Source organism: Cherax quadricarinatus, chromosome 50, assembly GCF_038502225.1.
Source record: "Cherax quadricarinatus isolate ZL_2023a chromosome 50, ASM3850222v1, whole genome shotgun sequence".
NCBI classification, from domain to species: Eukaryota; Metazoa; Arthropoda; class Malacostraca; order Decapoda; family Parastacidae; genus Cherax; species Cherax quadricarinatus.
In genome coordinates, this window is record NC_091341.1 from 497,633 (window position 1) to 510,670 (window position 13,038).

A 13,038-nucleotide genomic window follows, 5' to 3' on the forward strand; every position below is an offset into this window, starting at 1 on the left:
TACTGTGAGGCCACTGGGCTACAGGTGCTGTGAGGCCCCTGGGCTACAGGCACTGTGAGGCCCCTGGACTACAGGTACTGTGAGGTCCCTGGGCTACAGGTACTGTGAGGCTCCTGGACTACAGGTACTGTGAGGTCCCTGGGCTACAGGTACTGTGAGGCCCCTGGGCTACAGGTACTGTGAGGCCCATGACCTACAGGTACTGTGAGGCCCCTGGGCTACAGGTACTGTGAGGCCCCTGGGCTACAGGTACTGTGAGGTCCCTGGGCTACAGGTACTATGAGGCCCCTGGGCTACAGGTACTGTGAGGTCCCTGGGCTACAGGTACTGTGAGGTCCCTGGGCTACAGGTACTGTGAGGTCCCTGGGCTACAGGAACTATGAGGCCCCTGGGCTACAGGTACTGTGAGGCCCCTGGGCTACAGGTACTGTGAGGTTCCTGGGCAACAGGTACTGTGAGGCCCCTGGGCTACAGGTGCTGTGAGGTCCCTGGGCTACAGGTACTGTGAGGCCCCTGGGCTACAGGTACTGTGAGGTCCCTGGGCTACAGGTACTGTGAGACCCCTGGGCTACAGGTACTGTGAGGCCCCTGGGCTACAGGTACTGTGAGGTCCCTGGGCTACAGGTACTGTGAGGTTCCTGGGCTACAGGTACTGTTAGGCCCCTGGGCTACAGGTGCTGTGAGGTCCCTGGGCTACAGGTACTGTGAGGCCCCTGGGCTACAGGTACTGTGAGGTCCCTGGGCTACAGGTACTGTGAGGTCCGTGGACTACAGGTACTGTGAGGCCCCTGGGCTACAGGTACTGTGAGGTCCCTGGGCTACAGGTACTGTGAGGTCCCTGGGCTACAGGTACTGTGAGGCCCCTGGGCTACAGGTACTGTGAGGTCCCTGGACTACAGGTACTGTGAGGTCCCTGGGTTACAGGTACTGTGAGGCCCCTGGGCTACAGGTATTGTGAGGCCCCTGAGCTACAGGTACTGTGAGGTCCCTGGGCTACAGGTACTGTGAGGTCCCTGGGCTACAGGTACTGTGAGGGCCCTGGGCTACAGGTACTGTGAGGTCCCTGGGCTACAGGTACTGTGAGGTCCCTGGGCTACAGGTACTGTGAGGTCCCTGGACTACAGGTACTGTGAGGCCCCTGGGCTACAGGTACTGTGAGGTCCCTGGGCTACAGGTACTGTGAGGTCCCTGGGCTACAGGTACTGTGAGGCCCATGGGCTACAGGTACTGTGAGGTCCCTGGGCTACAGGTACTGTGAGGCCCCTGGACTACAGGTACTGTGAGGCCCCTGGGCTACAGGTACTGTGAGGTCCCTGGGCTGCAGGTACTGTGAGGCCCCTGGGCTATAGGTACTGTCAGGTCCCTGGGCTACAGGTACTGTGAGGCCCCTGGGCTACTGGTACTGTGAGGTCCCTGGGCTACAGGTACTGTGAGGTCCCTGGACTACAGGTACTGTGAGGTCCCTGGGCTACAGATACTGTGAGGCCCCTGGGCTACAGGTACTGTGAGGCCCCTGGACTACAGGTACTGTAAGGCCCCTGGGCTACAGGTACTGTGAGGTCCCTGGGCTACAGGTACTGTGAGGCCTTTGGGCTACAGGTACTATGAGGCCCCTGGGCTACAGGTACTATGAGGTCCCTGGGCTACAGGTACTGTGAGGCCCCTGGGCTACAGGTGCTGTGAGGTCCCTGGGCTACAGGTACTGTGAGGCCCCTGGGCTACAGGTACTGTGAGGCCCCTGGGCTACAGGTACTGTGAGGCCCCTGGGCTACAGGTACTATGAGGTCCCTGGGCTACAGGTACTGTGAGGCCCCTGGGCTACAGGTACTATGAGGTCCCTGGGCTGCAGGTACTGTGAGGCCCCTGGGCTACAGGTACTGTGACGCCCCTGGGCTACAGGTACTGTGAGGTCCCTGGGCTACAGGTACTATGAGGTCCCTGGGCTACAGGTGCTATGAGGTCCCTGGGCTTCAGGTACTGTGAGGCCCCTGGGCTACAGGTACTGTGAGGCCCCTGGGCTACAGGTACTATGAGGTCCCTGGGCTGCAGGTACTGTGAGGCCCCTGGGCTACAGGTACTGTGAGGTCCCTGGGCTACAGGTACTATGAGGTCCCTGGGCTACAGGTACTATGAGGTCCCTGGGCTACAGGTACTGTGAGGCCCCTGGGCTACAGGTACTGTGAGGCCCCTGGGCTACAGGTACTGTGAGGCCCCTGGGCTACAGGTACTATGAGGTCCCTGGGCTACAGGTACTATGAGGTCCCTGGGCTACAGGTACTGTGAGGTCCCTGGGCTACAGGTACTGTGAGGTCCCTGGGCTACAGGTACTGTGAGGTCCCTGGGCTACAGGTACTGTGAAGTCCCTGGGCTACAGGTACTGTGAGGTCCCTGGGCTACAGGTACTGTGAGGTCCCTGGGCTCCAGGTACTGTGAGGCCCCTGGGCTACAGGTACTGTGAGGTCCCTGGGCTACAGCCAGTAAACCCATGCCTTAATCCGGCCCTGTATATAAAAGACATGTGCAACACCTGGGTGTCTTTCCTGTGGAGACGTTTCACTCACCAGGGTATTTAGTAGTCGAATACAGAGACTTATAAAGGTGAATTAGGAGAGGTGGAAGTTATGAGGCAGTGTTGACAGTGGCCACATGAGTGGGGCTGCTAGTGGACACATGAGTGGGGCTACTAGTGGACACATGAGTGGGGCAGCTAGTAGGCACATGAGTGGGGCTGCTAGTGGACACATGAGTGGGGCAGCTAGTAGGCACATGAGTGGGGCTGCTAGTGGGCACATGAGTGGGGCTGCTAGTGGACACATGAGTGGGGCTGCTAGTGGACACATGAGTGGGGCTGCTAGTGGGCACATGAGTGGGGCTGCTAGTGAGCACATGAGTGGGGCTGCTAGTAGACACATGAGTGGGGCTACTAGTGGACACATGAGTGGGGCTGCTAGTGGACACATGAGTGGGGCTGCAAGTGGACAAATGAGTGGGGCTGCTAGTGATCACATGAGTGGGGCTGCTAGTAGACACATGAGTGGGGCTGCTAGTGGACACATGAGTGGGGCTGCTAGTGGACACGAGTGGGGCTGCTAGTGGACACATGAGTGGGGCTGCTAGTGAGCACATGAGTGGGGCTGCTAGTAGACACATGAGTGGGGCTGCCAGTGAACACATGAGTGGGGCTGCCAGTGGACACATGAGTGGGGCTGCTAGTGGACACGAGTGGGGCTGCTAGTAGACACATGAGTGGGGCTGCTAGTGAGCACATGAGTGGGGCTGCTAGTAGGCACATGAGTGGGGCTGCTAGTGGACACATAAGTGGGGCTGCTAGTAGACACATGAGTGGGGCTGCTAGTGAGCACATGAGTGGGGCTGCTAGTAGACACATGAGTGGGGCTGCCAGTGAACACATGAGTGGGGCTGCCAGTGGACACATGAGTGGGGCTGCTAGTGGACACGAGTGGGGCTGCTAGTGGACACATGAGTGGGGCTGCTAGTGAGCACATGAGTGGGGCTGCTAGTAGGCACATGAGTGGGGCTGCTAGTGGACACATAAGTGGGGCTGCTAGTAGACACATGAGTGGGGCTGCTAGTGAGCACATGAGTGGGGCTGCTAGTAGACGCATGAGTGGGGCTGCCAGTGGACACATGAGTGGGGCTGCCAGTGGACACATGAGTGGGGCTGCTAGTAGACACATGAGTGGGGCTGCTAGTAGACACATGAGTGGGGCTGCTAGTAGACACATGAGTGGGGCTGCCAGTGGACACATGAGTGGGGCTGCTAGTAGACACATGAGTGGGGCTGCTAGTGGACACATGAGTGGCGCTGCTAGTAGACACATGAATGGGACTACTAGTGGACACATGAGTGGGGCTGCTTGTAGACACATGAGTGGGGCTGCTAGTAGACACATGAGTGGGGCTGCTAGTAGACACATGAGTGGGGCTGCTAGTAGACACTTGAGTGGGGCTGCTAGTAGACACATGAGTGGGGCTGCTAGTAGACACATGAGTGGGGCTGCTAGTAGACACATGAGTGGGGCTGCTAGTAGACACATGAGTGGGGCTGCTAGACACATGAGTGGGGCTGCTAGTAGACACATGAGTGGGGCTGCTAGTAGACACGTGAGTGGGGCTGCTAGTAGACACATGAATGGGGCTGCTAGTAGACACATGAGTGGGGCTGCTAGTACACATGAGTGGGGCTGCTAGTAGACACATGAGTGGGGCTGCTAGTGAGCACATGAGTGGGGCTGCTAGTGGACACATGAGTGGGGCTGCTAGTAGACACATGAGTGGGGCTGCTAGTAGACACATGAGTGGGGCTGCTAGTAGACACATGAGTGGGGCTGCTAGTAGACACATGAGTGGGGCTGCTAGTAGACACATGAGTGGGGCTGCTAGTAGACACATGAGTGGGGCTGCTAGTGGACACATGAGTGGGGCTGCTAGTAGACACATGAGTGGGGCTGCTAGCAGACACATGAGTGGGGCTGCTAGTGGACACATGAGTGGGGCTGCTAGTGAGCACATGAGTGGGGCTGCTAGTAGACACATGAGTGGGGCTGCTAGTAGACACATGAGTGGGGCTGCTAGTGGACACATGAGTGGGGCTGCTAGTAGACACATGAGTGGGGCTGCTAGTGAGCACATGAGTGGGGCTGCTAGTAGACACATGAGTGGGGCTGCTAGTGAGCACATGAGTGGGGCTGCTAGTAGACACATGAGTGGGGCTGCTAGTAGACACATGAGTGGGGCTGCTAGTGGACACATGAGTGGGGCTGCTAGTAGACACATGAGTGAGGCTGCTAGTAGACACATGAGTGGGGCTGCTAGTAGACACATGAGTGGGGCTGCTAGTGGACACATGAGTGGGGCTGCTAGTAGACACTTGAGTGGGGCTGCTAGTAGACACATGAGTGGGGCTGCTAGTAGACACATGAGTGGGGCTGCTAGTAGACACTTGAGTGGGGCTGCTAGTAGACACATGAGTGGGGCTGCTAGTAGACACATGAGTGGGGCTGCTAGTAGACACATGAGTGGGGCTGCTAGTAGACACATGAGTGGGGCTGCTAGTAGACACATGAGTGGGGCTGCTAGTAGACACATGAGTGGGGCTGCTAGTAGACACGTGAGTGGGGCTGCTAGTGGACACATGAGTGGGGCTGCTAGACACATGAGTGGGGCTGCTAGTAGACACATGAGTGGGCTGCTGATAAAAACACACAAACACCACCGGGAAGCAAACATGATTTAGACGACGCATTTCAGTGATACTTGTGCAATACATGAGTATCTTCATCGTGGAGATGTTTCGCCCACCAGTGGGGATGAATCTGTTGGATACGGTAGAAGGCATGAGGAGGTAGCTTGAGGTAATCAGTCCCTCAACCTTAATGAATCTGGTGGATATACTGGAAGACAGAGGGAAGCAGTTTTGAGTTGTCAGTTGCTCAGCCTTGAAAGATGGTGTTGAGTCAAGGTCTTGACTGACTAATATCTTGTACTGATCGAGCCACTTCTTGTCTGAACGTCTCCACAACAAACATACTTAAGCTTTGCACATATCTTATCATCTAATTTTTTTAAACTGTGTACACCATTAATATATAGCGTTTCCTCAGCACCGATGAAACTTGAATAATTTTTAATTTTAATAATTCGTGTGAAGCGCTAAACCCATATGGTTCATTCAATGCAAGACGTGTAGAGGCTTGATCCTCCGTCTGCTGAGCGCCAGACAGATGTGTTTCCTATTTATATTGGACAAAGATGAAACATCATGTAATGTAAATAAAGTTTGGAGTGACTTCTAATTAGTCTTCCTGAGTTACAACTTGTTAATGTTGACATAATTACTACACATGAAGTTTGTTGACTGTGGTAGTAGTGACCAGGTTTGTTGTGTCAACCTCAACTAATAGTTGAAGTAGTAGTAGTAGTAGTAAAAATAAGAAGTAAAAGAAGTAGTAGTAGTGGTAGCAAAAGTAGTAGTAGTAGTAATATAAAAATAGTAAAAGTAGTAGTACTGGTGGTATTAAAAGTTCTAGTATTAAAAAAGTAGTAGTAGTAATTGTAGTCTCTGAGATATGAGACTTGTATCAAGGTTGTTGTAACCTTTAACCTCTGACGCCTGTCTTAACTTCCTCCTCTCCCTCTCTCTCTCTCTCTCACTCTCTCTCTCTCACTCTCTCACTCTCTCTCTCTCTCTCTCACTCTCTCTCTCTCACTTTCCTTGACATAAACTTTTATAAGTGCAGGTTTCCATGCACTTAAGAGTTTATTAAACATAAGTGATGGCTACCACCTGGCTGTGATGTTAACCTTGATAACAGAGCGGCGGTGCACACAGCCAGGATGCACTGTGCACACAGCCAGGATGCACTGTGCACACAGCCAGGATGCACTGTGCACACAGCCAGGATGCACTGTGCACACAGCCAGGATGCACTGTGCACACAGCCAGGATGCACTGTGCACACAGCCAGGATGCACTGTGCACACACAGCCAGGATGCACTGTGCACACAGCCAGGATGCACTGTGCACACAGCCAGGATGCACTGTGCACACAGCCAGGATGCACTGTGCACACAGCCAGGATGCACTGTGCACACAGCCAGGATGCACTGTGCACACAGCCAGGATGCACTGTGCACCTGCTGCTCTACCAAATAATCATCAACATAGTAAAACAGGAACATATTATACATTAACTTTTGATCTGTATTGTGGGTATCAATACATCTGTCAGGATGTATGCGACACCTGGAAACAAATGTAGTATCAGCTAGATAATGTGAATCATCATTACTAAAGCAACTGACACGTGTGTCACTTCTATGTTAACACGTGTGTATTTTTATAGAGGAAACGTTTCAAGTGAGGTGCCAAGAAGGCACAAATCAGTCATGTCGATCAAGGTAGTTTAGGTTGGGCCAGGAGCTGAGTCTTGACCTACGCTAACACAAAGAAACACACCAGGTTGTAAGTGGCTAGAATTTTAGTAATAGATTTGACTGATTGATAATACTTGTATGGTTTTAAACTGTGAGGTAGTATTGTTCTGAGGTAGTGTTCTGAGGTAGTGTTGTTCTGAGGTAGTGTTCTGAGGTAGTGTTGTTCTGAGGTAGTGTTCTGAGGTAGTGTTGTTCTGAGGTAGTGTTCTGAGGTAGTGTTGTTCTGAGGTAGTATTGTTCTGAGGTAGTGTTCTGAGGTAGTATTGTTCTGAGGTAGTGTTCTGAGGTAGTGTTGTTCTGAGGTAGTGTTCTGAGGTAGTGTTCTGAGGTAGTGTTGTTCTGAGGTAGTATTGTTCTGAGGTAGTGTTCTGAGGTAGTGTTGTTCTGAGGTAGTGTTCTGAGGTAGTGTTGTTCTGAGGTAGTGTTCTGAGGTAGTGTTGTTCTGAGGTAGTGTTCTGAGGTAGTGTTGTTCTGAGGTAGTGTTCTGAGGTAGTGTTCTGAGGTAGTGTTGTTCTGAGGTAGTGTTCTGAGGTAGTGTTGTTCTGAGGTAGTGTTCTGAGGTAGTGTTCTGAGGTAGTGTTGTTCTGAGGTAGTGTTCTGAGGTAGTGTTGTTCTGAGGTAGTGTTCTGAGGTAGTGTTGTTCTGAGGTAGTGTTCTGAGGTAGTGTTGTTCTGAGGTAGTGTTCTGAGGTAGTGTTCTGAGGTAGTATTGTTCTGAGGTAGTGTTCTGAGGTAGTGTTATTCTGAGGTAGTGTTGTTCTGAGGTAGTGTTGTTCTGAGGTAGTGTTATTCTGAGGTAGTGTTATTCTGAGGTAGTGTTGTTCTGAGGTAGTGTTGTTCTGAGGTAGTGTTGTTCTGAGGTAGTGTTCTGAGGTAGTGTTCTGAGGTAGTATTGTTCTGAGGTAGTGTTCTGAGGTAGTGTTGTTCTGAGGTAGTGTTCTGAGGTAGTGTTGTTCTGAGGTAGTGTTCTGAGGAAGTGTTCTGAGGTAGTGTTCTGAGGTAGTGTTGTTCTGAGGTAGTGTTATTCTGAGGTAGTGTTATTCTGAGGTAGTGTTATTCTGAGGTAGTGTTGTTCTGAGGTAGTGTTGTTCTGAGGTAGTGTTCTGAGGTAGTGTTCTGAGGTATTGTTGTTCTGAGGTAGTGTTGTTCTGAGGTAGTGTTCTGAGGTAGTGTTCTCAGGTAGTGTTCTGACGAAGTGTTCTGAGGTAGTGTTGTTCTGAGGCAGTGTTGTTCTGAGGCAGTGTTCTGACGAAGTGTTCTGAGGTAGTGTTCTGAGGTAGTGTTGTTCTGAGGTAGTGTTGTTCTGAGGTAGTGTTGTTCTGAGGTAGTGTTGTTCTGAGGTAGTGTTGTTCTGAGGTAGTGTTGTTCTGAGGTAGTGTTGTTCTGAGGCAGTGTTCTGACGAAGTGTTCTGAGGTAGTGTTGTTCTGAGGCAGTGTTGTTCTGAAGTAGTGTTCTGAGGTTGTGTTCTGAGGTAGTGTTCTGACGAAGTGTTCTGAGGTAGTGTTCTGAGGTTGTGTTCTGAGGTAGTGTTCTGAGGTAGTGTTCTGAGGTTGTGTTCTGAGGTAGTGTTGTTCTGAGGCAGTGTTGTTCTGAGGTAGTGTTCTGAGGTTGTGTTCTGAGGTAGTGTTGTTCTGAGGCAGTGTTCTGACGAAGTGTTCTGAGGTAGTGTTGTTCTGAAGTAGTGTTCTGAGGTTGTGTTCTGAGGTAGTGTTCTGACGAAGTGTTCTGAGGTAGTGTTCTGAGGTAGTGTTCTGAGGTAGTGTTGTTCTGAGGTAGTGTTGTTCTGAGGTAGTGTAGTTCTGAGGTAGTGTTGTTCTGAGGTAGTGTTGTTCTGAGGTAGTGTTGTTCTGAGGTAGTGTTCTGAGGTAGTGTTGTTCTGAGGTAGTGTTGTTCTGAGGTAGTGTTGTTCTGAGGTAGTGTAGTTCTGAGGTAGTGTTGTTCTGAGGTAGTGTTCTGAGGTAGTGTTGTTCTGAGGTAGTGTTGTTCTGAGGTAGTGTTGTTCTGAGGTAGTGTTGTTCTGAGGTAGTGTTCTGACGAAGTGTTCTGAGGTAGTGTTCTGAGGTTGTGTTCTGAGGTAGTGTTCTGAGGTAGTGTTGTTCTGAGGTAGTGTTGTTCTGAGGTAGTGTTGTTCTGAGGTAGTGTTCTGAGGTAGTGTTGTTCTGAGGTAGTGTTGTTCTGAGGTAGTGTTGTTCTGAGGTAGTGTTGTTCTGAGGTAGTGTTCTGAGGTAGTGTTGTTCTGAGGTAGTGTTCTGAGGTAGTGTTGTTCTGAGGTAGTGTTCTGAGGTAGTGTTGTTCTGAGGTAGTGTTCTGAGGTAGTGTTGTTCTGAGGTAGTGTTGTTCTGAGGTAGTGTTCTGAGGTAGTGTAGCTCTGAGGTAGTGTTGTTCTGAGGTAGTGTAGCTCTGAGGTAGTGTAGCTCTGAGGTAGTGTAGCTGTGAGGTAGTGTAGCTCTGAGGTAGTGTAGCTCTGAGGTAGTGTAGCTCTGAGGTAGTGTAGCTCTGAGGTAGTGTAGCTCTGAGGTAGTGTAGCTCTGAGGTAGTGTAGCTCTGAGGTAGTGTAGCTCTGAGGTAGTGTAGCTCTGAGGTAGTGTAGCTCTGAGGTAGTGTAGCTCTGAGGTAGTGTAGCTCTGAGGTAGTGTAGCTCTGAGGTAGTGTAGCTCTGAGGTAGTGTAGATCTGAGGTAGTGTAGCTCTGAGGTAGTGTAGCTCTGAGGTAGTGTAGCTCTGAGGTAGTGTAGCTCTGAGGTAGTGTAGTACTGAGGTAGTGTAGTACTGAGGTAGTGTAGCTCTGAGGTAGTGTAGCTCTGAGGTAGTGTAGCTCTGAGGTAATGTAGCTCTGAGGTAGTGTAGTACTGAGGTAGTGTAGTACTGAGGTAGTGTAGCTCTGAGGTAGTGTAGCTCTGAGGTAGTGTAGCTCTGAGGTAGTGTAGCTCTGAGGTAGTGTAGCTCTGAGGTAGTGTAGCTCTGAGGTAGTGTAGCTCTGAGGTAGTGTAGTACAGAGGTAGTGTAGTACTGAGGTAGTGTATCTCTGAGGTATTGTAGCTCTGAGGTAGTGTAGCTCTGAGGTAGTGTAGCTCTGAGGTAGTGTAGCTCTGAGGTAGTGTAGTACAGAGGTAGTGTAGTACTGAGGTAGTGTAGCTCTGAGGTAGTGTAGCTCTGAGGTAGTGTAGCTCTGAGGTAGTGTAGCTCTGAGGTAGTGTAGCTCTGAGGTAGTGTAGCTCTGAGGTAGAGTAGCTACAGAGGTAGTGTAGCACTGAGGTAGTGTAGTACAGAGGTAGTGTAGTACTGAGGTAGTGTAGCTCTGAGGTAGTGTAGCTCTGAGGTAGTGTAGCTCTGAGGCAGTGTAGCTCTGAGGTAGTGTAGCTCTGAGGTAGTGTAGTACAGAGGTAGTGTAGTACTGAGGTAGTGTAGCTCTGAGGTAGTGTAGCTCTGAGGTAGTGTAGCTCTGAGGTAGTGTAGCTCTGAGGTAGTGTAGCTCTGAGGTAGTGTAGCTCTGAGGTAGTGTAGCTCTGAGGTAGTGTAGCTCTGAGGTAGTGTAGTACTGAGGTAGTGTAGTACAGAAGTAGTGTAGTACTGAGGTAGTGTAGCTCTGAGGTAGTGTAGCTCTGAGGTAGTGTAGCTCTGAGGTAGTGTAGCTCTGAGGTAGTGTAGCTCTGAGGTAGTGTAGTACTGAGGTAGTGTAGTACTGAGGTAGTGTAGCTCTGAGGTAGTGTAGTACTGAGGTAGTGTAGTACTGAGGTAGTGTAGTACTGAGGTAGTGTAGTACTGAGGTAGTGTAGTACAGAGGTAGTGTAGTACTGAGGTAGTGTAGTACTAGTGTAGTACTGAGGTAGTGTAGTACAGAGGTAGTGTAGTACTGAGGTAGTGTAGTACTGAGGTAGTGTAGTACAGAGGTAGTGTAGTACAGAGGTAGTGTAGTACAGAGGTAGTGTAGTACTAGTGTAGTACTGAGGTAGTGTAGTACTGAGGTAGTGTAGTACAGAGGTAGTGTAGTACTGAGGTAGTGTAGTACTGAGGTAGTGTAGTACTGAGGTAGTGTAGTACTGAGGTAGTGTAGTACTGAGGTAGTGTAGTACTAGTGTAGTACTGAGGTAGTGTAGTACTGAGGTAGTGTAGTACTGAGGTAGTGTAGTACTGAGGTAGTGTAGTACTGAGAGAGGTAGTAGTACAGAGGTACAGAGGTAGTGTAGAGTGTAGTACTGTAGTGTAGTACAGAGGTAGTGTAGTACTGAGGTAGTGTAGTACTAATGTAGTACAGAGGTAGTGTAGTACTGAGGTAGTAGTACAGAGGTAGTGTAGTACTGTGTAGTACAGAGGTAGTGTAGTACAGAGGTAGTGTAGTACTGAGGTAGTGTAGTACTGAGGTAGTGTAGTACAGAGGTAGTGTAGTACTGAGGTAGTGTAGTACTGAGGTAGTGTAGTACTGAGGTAGTGTAGTACTGAGGTAGTGTAGTACTGAGGTAGTGTAGTACTGAGGTAGTGTAGTACAGAGGTAATGTAGTACAGAGGTAGTGTAGTACTAGTACTGTAGTGTAGTACAGAGGTAGTGTAGTACTGAGGTAGTGTAGTACTGAGGTAGTGTAGTACTGAGGTAGTGTAGTACTGAGGTAGTGTAGTACTGAGGTAGTGTAGTACTGAGGTAGTGTAGTACTGAGGTAGTGTAGTACTGAGGTAGTGTAGTACTGAGGTAGTGTAGTACAGAGGTAGTGTAGTACTGAGGTAGTGTAGTACTGAGGTAGTGTAGTACTGAGGTAGTGTAGTACTGAGGTAGTGTAGTACAGAGGTAGTGTAGTACAGAGGTAGTGTAGTACAGAGGTAGTGTAGTACAGAGGTAGTGTAGTACAGAGGTAGTGTAGTACTGAGGTAGTGTAGTACTGAGGTAATGTAGTACAGAGGTAGTGTAGTACAGAGGTAGTGTAGTACAGAGGTAGTGTAGTACTGAGGTAGTGTAGTACAGAGGTAGTGTAGTACTGAGGTAGTGTAGTACTGAGGTAGAGTACAGAGGTAGTGTAGTACTGAGGTAGTGTAGTACAGTAGTGTAGTACTGAGGTAGTGTAGTACAGAGGTAGTGTAGTACAGAGGTAGTGTAGTACTGAGGTAGTGTAGAACAGAGGTAGTGTAGTACTGAGGTAGTGTAGTACAGAGGTAGTGTAGTACAGAGGTAGTGTAGTACAGAGGTAGTGTAGTACAGAGGTAGTGTAGTACTGAGGTAGTGTAGTACAGAGGTAGTGTAGTACTGAGGTAGTGTAGTACAGAGGTAGTGTAGTACTGAGGTAGTGTAGTACAGAGGTAGTGTAGTACTGAGGTAGTGTAGTACAGAGGTAGTGTAGTACTGAGGTAGTGTAGTACAGAGGTAGTGTAGTACAGAGGTAGTGTAGTACTGAGGTAGTGTAGTACAGAGGTAGTGTAGTACTGAGGTAGTGTAGTACAGAGGTAGTGTAGTACAGAGGTAGTGTAGTACTGAGGTAGTGTAGTACAGAGGTAGTGTAGTACTGAGGTAGTGTAGTACAGAGGTAGTGTAGTACAGAGGTAGTGTAGTACAGAGGTAGTGTAGTACAGAGGTAGTGTAGTACTGAGGTAGTGTAGTACAGAGGTAGTGTAGTACTGAGGTAGTGTAGTACAGAGGTAGTGTAGTACAGAGGTAGTGTAGTACAGAGGTAGTGTAGTACTGAGGTAGTGTAGTACAGAGGTAGTGTAGTACTGAGGTAGTGTAGTACAGAGGTAGTGTAGTACAGAGGTAGTGTTGTTCTCACTTAGTGTAGTTCATAAGTACTTAGGAAAGTTGACGCCAAGTTTTAATTGGACAATTGTAGTAGCTGTGGAAATAATTGCTCAATTTGTAGTACCCTCAGTTTGTAAGAGGTGACCCTGGCTTGTTTACTGCCCAGTTTGTACCCTTGTTGGGGTAGATGACCCTGGCTTGTTTACTGCCCAGTTTGTACCCTTGTTGGGGTAGATGACCCTGGCTTGTTTACTGCCCAGTTTGTACCCTTGTTGGGGTAGATGATCCTGGCTTGTTTACTGCCCAGTTTGTACCCGTGTTGGGGTAGATGACCCTCCCTGGCTTGTTTACTGCCCAGTTTG

General features: G+C 49.8%; 1 protein-coding gene across 1 annotated transcript in view; it reads left to right on the top strand.

Moving 5' to 3' along the window:
- LOC128695493 (post-GPI attachment to proteins factor 2-like) overlaps positions 1–13,038 on the top strand; it is a 510,841-nt gene that overhangs the window by 137,672 nt on the left and 360,131 nt on the right. The window lies entirely within an intron of this gene.